Genomic DNA, 13,594 nt, shown 5'->3' on the forward strand with positions numbered 1-13,594 from the left:
TGCTGGAAAACAAATATTTGGATCTCTAAAATGTTCTTACTGACTCGATAATGTAGACATCATTTCATTTCATTCATTTCATTATCTGTAGCCGCTTTATCCTGTTCTACAGGGTCGCAGGCAAGCTGGAGCCTATCCCAGCTGACTACGGGCGAAAGGCGGGGTACACCCTGGACAAGTCGCCAGGTCATCACAGGGCTGACACATAGACACAGACAACCATTCACACTCACATTCACACCTACGGTCAATTTAGAGTCACCAGTTAACCTAACCTGCATGTCTTTGGACTGTGGGGGAAACCGGAGCACCCGGAGGAAACCCACGCGGACACGGGGAGAACATGCAAACTCCGCACAGAAAGGCCCTCGCCGGCCACGGGGCTCGAACCCAGGACCTTCTTGCTGTGAGGCGACAGTGCTAACCACTACACCACCGTGCCATCCCAATGTAGACGTCATAAAATACAAATCTATAACAAAGTTTGGATGAAAAAATACGGTGCCTGAGACTTTTGCACAGTACTGCATATCCATCCATCCATGATCTGTAGCCGCTTATCCTGTTCTACAGGGTCGTAGGCAGGCTGGAGCCTATCCCACCTGACTATGGGCGAGAGGTGGGGTACACCCTGGACAAGTCGCCAGGTCATCACAGGGCTGACACATAGACACAGACAACCATTCACACTCACATTCACACCTACGGTCAATTTAGAGTCACCAATTAGCCTAACCTGCATGTCTTCGGACTGTGCGGGAAAACGGAGCACCCGAAGGAAACCCACGAGGAGAACATGCAAATTCCATGCAGAAAGGCCTTCACCGGCCGTAACCCAGGACCTTCTTGCTGTGAGGCGACGATGCTAACCACTACACCGCCGTGCCGCTCAGTACTGTATATATTTTAAAATAAAAACTCGTCTTCTGTCACAAATCATAATTATATTCAAAGAGCAAATAGATGTTAAGGTTACGGTTTTTTTTAATTTGTCATTCCAACCATATACAGTTGGTACAGTACACAGTTAAAATGAAACAACATTTCTCCAGGACCATGGTACTACATTAAACGTCACGGAACTACAATCGACAATACAACATAAAGTGCAAGAGTGCAATGAGTGCAGCACTGCAGACAATAAACACCACACTATAGACAGACAATAAATGGACAATAAATGACACAAACAACATAAGGTGCAGAGTTGAGTGTGCATATTTAGGTAGTGTATGAAAAGGGAATAAATAAATGTAAACCTTGTTGTGTGAGAGACACTGTAAACATTGTAAAGCAGTAGTGCATTATTGTCCACTGTGCAAAGATTGTAGTGTGAGTGGTGTGTTCAACAGTCCGTCAGAATCAGACCAGTCCATCAGAATTGAGGAGTCTGATACCATGTGGGAAGAAACTGTTATAGAGTCTGGCTGTGAAGGCCCGAATGCTTCAGTTCCTTTTTCCAGATGGCAGGAGGGTGAAGAGATTGTGTGAGGGGTGTGTGGGGTCGGCCACGATGCTGGTGGCTTTCCGGATGCATGAAAACAGTAAATCTTAAACACAATGGTAGTCCAGAACTGAGGAAAAAAAAAAAACTTTACCCAGAAAAACATTCACAAACACCTTCTTCACCGTCTGCAATATTAAAGTTTTACTCTTTGACCTGTCCTCCCATCTAGGTGGTTTATCCAAATCCACACCTTGGTGCAAAATTCAAAACAGAACACAATCATTTTCAAACATATTCTAATAAGTTTTCTGGCCATTGTGTGAACAGCTTGGTCAATTATTGTCAAGATCTTCATTACCTTACCTCACTTTCTTCGCATTCATGACTGGAATTAGCTAACAAACACGATAAATCCAATCTGACACTCTATTATTAATATATTCTAATTTCAGACATTTATATAAAGACACTCATCAAAATGTGTTTCAGTTGTATTTAACAGTGTATTACGTAAAAGGATTATAAAAATATATATTTTTTAAACTGTGAGAAAGCTTGTTAACACAAATGTATAACACACATAAAACATCAGGAAGACCCTCCATCTATTTCATTATTATTATTATTATTATTATTATTATTATTATTATTATATGTTTATGTACTAATAGCCTAGAACATATACAATACCAGTCAAAGGTTTGTACACCTGTACTCATTCCTAGATTTTTCTCTATTTAGATTGTTTTCTACATTGTAGAACAACACTGAAGACATCAAAACTATGAAATACAGTGGTGCTTGAACGTTTGTGAACCCTTTAGAATTTTCTATATTTCTGCATAAATACGACCTAAAACATCATCAGATTTTCACACAAAGTCCTAAAAGTAGATAAAGAGAACCCAGTTAAACAAATGAGACAAAAATATTATACTTGGTCATTTATTTATTGAGGACAGCACGGTGGTGTAGTGGTTAGCGCTGTCGCCTCACAGCAAGAAGGTCCGGATTCGAGCCCCGTGGCCGGCGAGGGCCTTTCTGTGTGGAGTTTGCATGTTCTCCCCGTGTCCGCAGGGGTTTCCTCCGGGTGCTCCAGTTTCCCCCACAGTCCAAAGACATGCAGGTTAGGTTAACTGGTGACTCTAAATTGACCGTAGGTGTGAATGTGAGTGTGAATGGTTGTCTGTGTCTATGTGTCAGCCCTGTGATGACCTGGTGACTTGTCCAGGGTGTACCCCGCCTTTCGCCCGTAGTCAGCTGGGATAGGCTCCAACTTGCCTGTGACCCTGTAGAACAGGATAAAGCGGCTAGAGATAATGAGATGATCCAGTATTACATATCTGTGAGTGGCAAAAGTATGTGAACCTCTAGGATTAGCAGTTAATTTGAAGGTGAAATTAGAGTCCGGTGTTTTCAATCAATGGGATGACAATCAGGTGTGAGCGGGCACCCTGTTTTATTTAAAGAACAGGGATCTATCAAAGTCTGAGCTTCACAACACACGTTTGTGGAAGTGTATCATGGCACGAACAAAGGAGATTTCTGAGGACCTCAGAAAAAGCATTGTTGATGCTCATAAGGCTGGAAAAGGTTACAAAACCATCTCTCAAGAGTTTGGACTCCACCAATCCACAGTCAGACAGATTGTGTACAAATGGAGGAAATTCAAGACCATTGTTACCCTCCCCAGCAGTGGTCGACCAACAAAGATCACTCCAACAGCAAGGCATATAATAGTCGGCGAGGTCTCAAAGGACCCCAGGGTAACTTCTAAGCAACTGAAGGCCTCTCTCACATTGGCTAATGTTAATGTTCATGAGTCCACCATCAGGAAAACACTGAACAACAATGGTGTGCATGGTAGGGTTGCAAGGAGAAAGCCAGTGCTCTCCAAAAAGAACATTGCTGCTCGTCTGCAGTTTGCTAAAGATCATGTGGACAAGCCAGAAGGCTGTTGGAAAAGTGTTTTGTGGAAAGATGAGACCAAAATAGAACTTTTTGGTTTAAATGAGAAGCATTATGTTTGGAGAAAGGAAAACACTGCATTCCAGCATAAGAACCTTATCCCATCTGTGAAACATGGCGGTGGTAGTATCATGGTTTGGGCCTGTTTTGCTGCATCTGGGCCAGGACGGCTTGTCATCATTGATGGAACAATGAATTCTGAATTATACCAGCGAATTCTAAAGGAAAATGTCAGGACATCTGTCCATGAACTGAATCTCAAGAGAAGGTGGGTCATACAGCAGGACAACGACCCTCAGCACAGAAGTCGTTCTACCAAAGAATGGTTAAAGAAGAATAAAGTTAATGTTTTGGAATGGCCAAGTCAAAGTCCTGACCTTAATCCAATCGAAATGTTGTGGAAGGACCTGAAGCAAGCAGTTCATGTGAGGAAACCCACCAACATCCCAGAGTTGAAGCTGTTCTGTATGGAGGAATGGGCTAAAATTCCTCCAAGCCGGTGTGCAGGACTGATCAACAGTTACTGCAAACGTTTAGTTGCAGTTATTGCTGCACAAGGGGGTCACACCAGATACTGAAAGCAAAGGTTCACATACTTTTGCCACTCACAGATATGTAATATTGGATCATTTGCCTCAATAAATAAATGACCAAGTATAATTTTTTGTCTCATTTGTTTAACTGGGTTCTCTTTATCTACTTTTAGGACTTGTGTGAAAATCTGATGATGTTTTAGGTCATATTTATGCAGAAATATAGAAAATTCTAAAGGGTTCACAAACTTTCAAGCACCACTGTAGTTTACCAATAAATGTCAACAAGCAATTGACATTGTAACCACATGAAAATCCAGGTCAAAGGTTGCATGTTATTCCTCAAACCAAAATATAAAATGTCTACTGATATTGTAACATGTGGTAGATATTTACAACAAACTGAAAAAAAAATTCTGAATGCAGTAAAAAAAATCTGAATATTTCAAGCATGTAAGTTTTTATATGCGAGGAATTTAATTCTGCTCTAATTCTATTTATTGCAATAGGATTCCAAATACTCTATAAACATTCCATTCTGTTATGAATCAGAAATATTATATATATCATAAATCACAGCACTTTTATTTTTTAAAAAGTATTTCATCTACTTCAACAATGTTACACAAAGATCGATCCATAACAGTTGTCAAGGTCACTTAATTCCACAGGGTGTCGATAATGGTGGCCACTGGTGAAAGTGATCACTATTATCGACACTTCACATGACTTCTCAAATGCACGTTTAGATACAAAGTGGCGACTGTCAAATGAAAGAGTAAGAAACGAAGTAGGTTTCGACAAGGAGATCATGAAATATCGGTGAATTTGATAAGTAAAAACATGTCCACGATCTTTCCACCATGCTTACCTGCGATGATAACATCCAGGTTTTCCTCAAATTGCTGATCGTGATAAAAAAATTCCATCTCGGTTAACGAGCTGTGTCATCAGACGACAAGATCAAAGGGCGAGGGGGGTCTTCCGGTTGATTAATTAACCAGTAATAACTGTTGGAACTGAAACTCACCTTTGCAAAATTGTTTTTTATTGGTAAATCTGAAAAGGTGTCGATAATTAATTATGGACTGTCGATAATTGTAGCCGCCGCTGTATTAACTAACATTATTAAATGATGTTAAGCACTTTGGAACAATTTGGTGATTTTTGCTTGCAATTTCATTCACGTTCAGTGAAATGTTTTGTTCATTTATGGGTTCTTTTTCAATCCCTCTCAAGTTTCTAAACCCAACTTTCAATGAGTATGAGTATATGCGTGTGTGTGTTCCTGTGTGTACGTGTAATAGTTTTATGCTGATACGATGAGACTTCATGCTAGAACTCTGAACTCTGAATAGTTCACAACAGTGAGTTCCTGATGTGGAGTAAAATGTATTTAAGCTTCCCATTCAGTATCCTGACCAACTGTCACTGATACACTGGTTACATAATTTCACCCACTTGTTCACGATTTTCTATCTATCCTGTGCTATACAGAGCGCTATATAGAGAGAAATGCCAGACTGAATACTGACACAATAATGAATACTCTGGTGGGGTTCAAAAGTCCGAGGCCACGAATGAAAATGCTTCCATTTTACAATTTACAACCAATAATAATTGTTCGAACTGAAACTCACCTTTGCAAAATTGTTTTTTATTCATAAATCTGAAAAGGTGTCGATAATCATGGACTGTCGATAATTGTAGCCACCGGTCTAATTTGCATAATAGTTTTTTACTAATTTTTTTAAACTCTGTATTCGGTATACAACCATCTATGTGCCTGCCAATTTCCATGTAAATATCTTGGAAAAATAGAAAAGTTATTATGAAAAAAACATTTGATCTCATTCGTTAATGAGGTCCCTTTTGGACCATGTGATCCTCAGACATACGGTAATATTACAGCAGCTTTCTAAACAGTTTGTTTGGGTTTTTTTCAACTTTTGATTGGTAATATCTCAAGAATGGATAAACACATTTTCATCTCATCTCATTATCTCTAGCCGCTTTATCCTTCTACAGGGTCGCAGGCAAGCTGGAGCCTATCCCAGCTGACTACGGGCGAAAGGCGGGGTACACCCTGGACAAGTCGCCAGGTCATCACAGGGCTGACACATAGACACATACAACCATTCGCACTCACATTCACACCTACGGTCAATTTAGAGTCACCAGTTAACCTAACCTGCATGTCTTTGGACTGTGGGGGAAACCGGAGCACCCGGAGGAAACCCACACGGACACGGGGAGAACATGCAAACTCCGCACAGAAAGGCCCTCGCCGGCCACGGGGCTTGAACCCAGGACCTTCTTGCTGTGAGGCGACAGTGCTAACCACTACACCACCGTGCCGCCCGCAATTTGAATTGAATTTTCACCTGATATGCCTAGTACAAGACTGCTTTTTTTTGCATTTCATTTTCAAAGTTTTTTAGTTCTAAAGATTTTCAAAGCACCTTCATGTGATCTCAGACAGAGCAGTAACTGAATAAAAAGCACACGATTGTTTTAATATAGCTCTACTGTGCAATTTGCTGTCTTAGATATTGGTTGGTGTCAACTGTTTCCTGTTTTTGGGCGGCACGGTGGTATAGTGGTTAGCACGGTCGCCTCACAGCAAGAAGGTTCTGGGTTTGAGCCCAGCAGCTCGCGGGGGCCTTTCTGTGTGGAGTTTGCATGTTCTCCCCTTGTCTGTGTGGGTTTCCTCCGGGTGCTCTGGTTTCCCCCACAGTTCAAACACATGCGGTTAGGTTAATATGTGACAGTCTTGGGCTGAGGTGCCCTTGGGCGAGGCACCTAACTTCCAACTGCTCCCCGGGCGCTGTTAGCATGGCTGCCCACTGCTCTGGGTATGTGTGTTCGCTGCAGAGAGGAATTTCACAAGCGTGTGATGAATAAAGTTGTGCTTTCTTTCTTTAAAAAGCAGCTGAAAAGACATTTCTTTAGTCCTGGGCCTGCCTTTATAATTTTTTCCCCATTTATTTTGCACCTGAACACTGTCTTTTAAAATACATATTATTTTCAAATGTACGTCTTTTATTTATAGTGTTCCTTATAATTAAAACATTCTGTTATTTGTATAATTATTGCCGTTAGCTAAGGAGAGGTTAATTATTTTCCTAGTGTCACGTACTTAATGATTAAGAGAGAGGAATTCTTCAGAGTTTTACATTATGAGTTTTACTAAAACTGTACTTTTGCCCAGTAATGTAATGTAATGTAAGAAAACATGAAATATGACAAAGAAGATAAGGAATTAATGAGACGTGGCCTAAATCACATAAACAAACTGGCAAGTTCACATGCTTACAGAACCTGAAAACTCACTATGGCGTGTTAAATTTAGAATATCTAAATGGATTATTTCTTGCATAATAGTTTATTTGGATTTGAATTTTCAAAACTTGTCATTTTTAAGCACTATTTCTTGACATCCATGACAATGTACTGTTACTCTCCTGCCTCTAGATGGTGAAATAAACCAAAATCAAGGGTGATGAATAGTGCAACCAATAACAGCCTCCCTAAACTACAGTACATCAACTATAATAATAATAATAATAATAATAATAATAATAATAATCTGTAGTCTTTATACATAGACTTAGATTGTAAAACAGAGTGGGAGCCTTTCTAATGTCACATAGACTAATTAACATTTATAATACAGACAAATAAAACAGAAAAAAACCCAGAAAAAGAGGTAGGGAAGGACAAAAAGGAAGTAAACCACTTTCATAATTAACTTTGTGTATACTTATGGCCTATGTAATTAACTGCTGTCTGGTTGCCATGGTGACCTAGGTGTCGTTAGGGCTGTGTGTGGGGTTGAGCGAACACATTCACAAACCGAGAACAGCAACCGAAACCAAAAGGCGAAGAGTAGGCCACTGCTTTCTTTCTGCCTACACACAAACACACCCCACACACACACACCCAGAAGTCAGATCATATTACACCAGCATCCGTCACTGCCTCTGCTATGCAAACACACACAGAATGAGATTGTACAAGATAATGAACATGCCATTATAGAAGCCAGTCAGGAATCCTGGTTTGTTTGTTTCCTGCTACAAGGGAGATGTATGGTTAAAACAGACATACTATATCTAAAACTGCATCCATCACATGATTACGTCTGTAAAAATTCCTTTAATTATCAAGCCGTCAAGGCTTCACAGGTTTACAGATTTCAGTCACAGCTGCAAAAGCACAAGTGCTGTTAGACAGTTTCTCTTTGAGTGAGATACGAAACTGCACCAGGAAATTACACGGCATCAGTTTCACACTGAACAAAGATACTGAAGCAAGCTTCACTAAGTTGGGCCTTGCAGATGTTAATCCTGTTTCTTCTTTCATAGTGTTACTTTTTTCTATTTATACCTGGGTCGTAATCTTTTTTTCCATTCCTATCCTTGCATTAAAAAAAAAAAAACACTGTAAGAAGACTTTATTACTGTTCAAGTGGCTGTGGATTGTCACCTTACCATGGAGTTCCATGGCCTAATGATTAGAAAAGCAGCTTTGGGACCAAAAAGTTGCTGGTTTGATTCCCTGGACCAGCAGGAATGGCTGAAGTGCTCTTGAACAAGGCACCTAACCCCCAACTGCTCCCCAGGCTGCTCTGGGTTTGTTGTATGTTGCTTTCACTGCAAAAAATAAAAATCTTAGGACGTTTATTTGTCTATTTTCAAGTCAAAACATCTAGCCACCCTTATTATAAGACATAATTGCCCAACAAGCAAAACCTCATTTAGCTAGAAAGGCTAGTTTTTAGACAGTCCATCTTGAAAACCTTGTATAGACAAAATGTCTTGAAAAAGTCTTATTTGGAGCACCTTTGAAAATAAAACAAGTTTTTTTAAAACAAGTAAGCACATTTGTCAAATGTGGTTCATCTTGTTTCTCATCTCATCTCATTATCTGTAGCCGCTTTATCCTGTTCTACAGGGTCGCAGGCAAGCTGGAGCCTATCCCAGCTGACTACGGGCGAAAGGCGGGGTACACCCTGGACAAGTCGCCAGGTCATCACAGGGCTGACACATAGACACAGACAACCATTCACACTCACATTCACACCTACGCTCAATTTAGAGTCACCAGTTAACCTAACCTGCATGTCTTTGGACTGTGGGGGAAACCGGAGCACCCAGAGGAAACCCACGCGGACACGGAGAGAACATGCAAACTCCACACAGAAAGGCCCTCGCCGGCCACGAACCTGGACCTTCTTGCTGTGAGGCAACAGCACTAACCACTACACCACCGTGCCGTCCTCATCTTGTTTCAAGAAAAAAAAAACAAAGTATGCTTGTTTTGAGAATAAATGAACTTTACTGAAATCTTTGAATCTAGTGCCCCCAAAATGCATTGTTTCTTTGGCGTTGTGTAAGCACTGTAAGTCAAAATGCGTAGACGTTTGGTCACCTTGCATATCTTTAGTTTACTGCGACTGTTTTGTCAGTCATTCAGAGTGAGCTCCTTCTAGATGCTGTACATACTCTAGACCAGACAAGTGCCTTCAAAAAGGCTATGAGTGAGTGGAGGGCGTTTTAGTGAGGTCTTTTTGGAATGCTGTGAGTTAAGTTCAGTGTTTTTTTTTGTTTGGTTGGTTGTTTGGTTGTTGTTTTTTTTTGTGCCTGATCTTGTAAACCCCTCGTACACATGAATAGTCAGTGCCCCCAAAATGCACTGTTGCTTTGGCGTTGTGTAAGCACTGTAAGTCAAAATGCGTATACTTTTTTTTTTTTGGTGCCTGAGGTCCTGGGGAAGTGGAATCTTAAGAGATGTTTTAATATTTGAATGTTGAAATGGGAAAAAAATAAAATAAACTTGTTGCAATGCTACACGTGTCGTCAACTTGATTCAAGATAGTCTCTGGTCTCATATCTAGAGTATTTTACTAATTATAGGTCACAAAAGGAGAATCTTTTAAGCTAGTAATGCTTAGTTGTAGAATTTAACAATCCTAATATTAGTATATGGTGGTGTAGTGGTTAGCGCTGTCGCCTCACAGCAAGAAGGTCCGGGTTCGAGCCCCGTGGCCGGCAAGGGCCTTTCTGTGCGGAGTTTGCATGTTGTCCGTGTGGGTTTCCCCCACAGTCCAAAGACATGCAGGTTAGGTTAACTGGTGACTCTAAATTGACCGTAGGTGTGAATGGTTCTATGTGTCAGCCCTGTGATGACCTGGTGACTTGTCCAGGGTGTACCTTGCCTGTGGTCAGCTGGGATAGGCTCCAGCTTGCCTGTGACCCTGTAGAACAGGATAAAGTGGCTACAGATAATGAGATAATATTAGTATATTTATCTTAAATTCAGTTTTTACTGCTAAGACTTTGTCATGAAGTTAAGTCAAATACCCTTAAAATGAAATAAATAAAAATGACTTGAAAGGCGGTGTTGTGGCTCAGGTGGATAAGGCGCCATACCATAAATCTGGGGACCCAGGTTCGATTCTGACCCGAGGTCATTTCCCAATCCCTCCCTGTCTGTTTCCTGTCTCTACACTGTCCTATCCAATAAAGGTGGAAAAGGCCCCCCAAAAAAGACTGGCTAAATGTAAGAAGTACGGTCTTGTTGTAAGAATTATTTTGAGTTAATCAGATCTCGCATAATCTCATCTCATTATCTGTAGCCGCTTTATCCTGTTCTACAGGGTCGCAGGCAAGCTGGAGCCTATCCCAGCTGACTACGGGCGAAAGGCGGGGTACACCCTGGACAAGTCACCAGGTCATCACAGGGCTGACACATAGACACAGACAACCATTCACACTCACATTCACACCTACGGTCAATTTAGAGTCACCAGTTAACCTAACCTGCATGTCTTTGGACTGTGGGGGAAACCGGAGCACCCGGAGGAAACCCACGCGGACACGGGGAGAACATGCAAACTCCACCTTCTTGCTGTGAGGCGACAGTGCTAACCACTACACCACCGTGCCGCCCCATCTCGCATAATAAGTTCCCCAATCTTATTTTGGAATTATTTCATCTAAAAACAGGTTAGATTTTTCATCTTACTTTAAGAAATCTTACCAAGTCAAATTTGACTAGTTCCACTGGCAGATTTTTTTCACCTGACTCAAGCAAATATGCTTTGTTTTAATCTTTTATTTCTTATCTTTGAAAGGCCATTTTTTGCAGTGTTGGATAAGGGCATCTGCTAAATGCTTGTAATGTAATGACCTTGTGTCAAATAATTCAAATAAGGAGTGGTGCCAAGGAAAGGACCAGTAGAAAAGTCAAATGTGTGAAGGCAACTTGGGTAGAATATTTGTTCCAAAACTAGTGTACGAGTAGTACAAGGCTTTCTTATTTGTGGGATTGAATTGGTTTGAATCCATGCTGTTTTGTACAAGCTACAATTTTTTTTAGCTGATAGGTAACTGGCTAAGTTAGGTGAAGACTTAACAAGTGTTAATTCATTAAATCCCATCAAAAGTCATAGGAGGTATTAAAAGATGTAGAATTTATGTTTCAAATGAAGCATTTTGGGACATCTCACACCTAGCCACCACATCCTAACATACAAACAAATATTCAGATTTCCTACTGCCAGGCTACATTGAATTATTTACACTTACCCTATGTTGCCAAAAGTATGTGGACACCTGACCATGTGTTTGTTGAACACCCCATTCCAAACTTAGCTCCCCCATAACTGCCACTCTTTTGAGAAGGCTTTCCACTAGATTTTGGAGCATGGCTGTAGGGATTGGTGCTCATCCAGCCACAAGAGCATTCGTGAAGTCAGGCACTGATATCAGGCTAGAAGGTGATGCACAATCTATGGTTCAATTCATCCCAAAGGCATTCAGTGGGGTTGAGGTCAGGTTCTAGTCTTCTACACTAACATCAACAAACCATGTCTTTATGGAGCTCGCTTTGTGCCCAGGAGTATTGTCATGCCGGAACATGTTTGGGCTTCTTAGTTCCAGTTTCAAGAAATAATACTACTACAGCATACAGACGTTGTAAACAGTGGTGTGCTTTCAACTTTGTGGAAACAGTTTCAGGAAGAATGACATGTAGGTGTTATGGTCATGTGTCCTTAGGCCATATAGTGAAAATGTTTAAACCCTAAAATCACTATTATCTCTATCAGTTAAGTAATTTTGGTGTAACCGGGTGAAAATTCGATGAGAATGTGCACGGGTAATTACATTTCAACATAACGCCAACCAAACTGAGAAATTATTTAGTTTAGTTGTCCATCAATCTGACCAATAAAATCTGTCATTTGAGAAATACTCAGGGTTCCGTTTACATTGTCGGTCAACAATGTTAAAATATCATGATATAAATCACCATTCATATAGGCATATTGCCTCAAAGTTACCCCAAATACCCCAAAATTACTTATCTCTACAATTCATTTAAGGTGGTAATAACTTTTTTTCATTTTGTAGCAATGGGGCGGCACGGTGGTGTAGTGGTTAGCACTGTCGCTTCACAGCAAGAAGGTTCTGGGTTCGAGCCCAGTGGCCGATGGGGGCCTTTCTGTGTGGAGTTTGCATGTTCTCCACATGTCCGCGTGGGTTTCCTCTGGGTGCTCCGGTTTCCCCCACAGTCCAAAGACATGCAGGTTAGGTTAACTGGTGACTCTAAATTGACCGTAGGTGTGAATGTGAGTGTGAATGGTTGTCTGTGTCTATGTGTCGGCCCTGTGATGACCTGGCGACTTGTCCAGGGTGTACCCCGCCTCTCGCCCGTAGTCAGCTGGGATAGGCTCCAGCTTGCTTGTGACCCTGTAGAACAGGATAAAGCGGCTAGAGATAATGAGATGAGATGAGAATATATAGTCAAAAGTATGTAGATACCTGACAGTCGCACCCATATGTGGTTCTTCCACCAAAATGTTGTCACAAAGTTAGAAGTACACAGTTGTAAAGGATGTCTTTGTATGCTGTAAAATTACAATTTCCCTTCACTGGAACAAAGGAGCCCAAACATGTTCCAGCATAATAATGCTCCTGTGCACAAAGTGAGCTCTGTGAAGACGTGGTTTGCCAGGGTTGAAGATGAAGATCTAGAGTGTCCTGCACAGAATCCTGATCTCATCCCCACTGAACACCTTTGGGATGAACTGAAATGCTGGCTGTGCACCAGGCCTCATCGCCCGTCATTAGTGCCTGACCTCACTAATGCTCTTGTGGTCAGAGGAGCACAAATCCCCACATCCACTGTCCAGAATCTAGTGGAAAGCCTTCCCAGAAGAGTGGAGGCTGTTGCAACAGTAAAAAAAAAAGGACAAACACTGGAATAGGACATTTAACAAGCACATGTGGGTGTGATGGTCAGGTGTCCAGATACTTGTGGCCACATAACATACAGTGGGGCAAAAAAGTATTTAGTCAGTCACCAATTGTGCAGGTTCTCCCACTTAAAAAGATGAGAGAGGCCTGTAATTTTCATCATAGGTACACTTCAACTATGAGAGACAGAATGAGAAAAAATAAAATCCAGAAAATCACATTGTCTGATTTTTAAAGAATTTATTTGCAAATTATGGTGGAAAATAAGTATTTGGTCAATAACAAAAGTTCATCTCAATACTTTGTTATATACCCTTTGTTGGCAATGACAGAGGTCAAACGTTTTCTGTAAGTCTTCACAAGGTTTTCACACACTGTTGCTG

Source organism: Neoarius graeffei, chromosome 8, assembly GCF_027579695.1.
Source record: "Neoarius graeffei isolate fNeoGra1 chromosome 8, fNeoGra1.pri, whole genome shotgun sequence".
NCBI classification, from domain to species: Eukaryota; Metazoa; Chordata; class Actinopteri; order Siluriformes; family Ariidae; genus Neoarius; species Neoarius graeffei.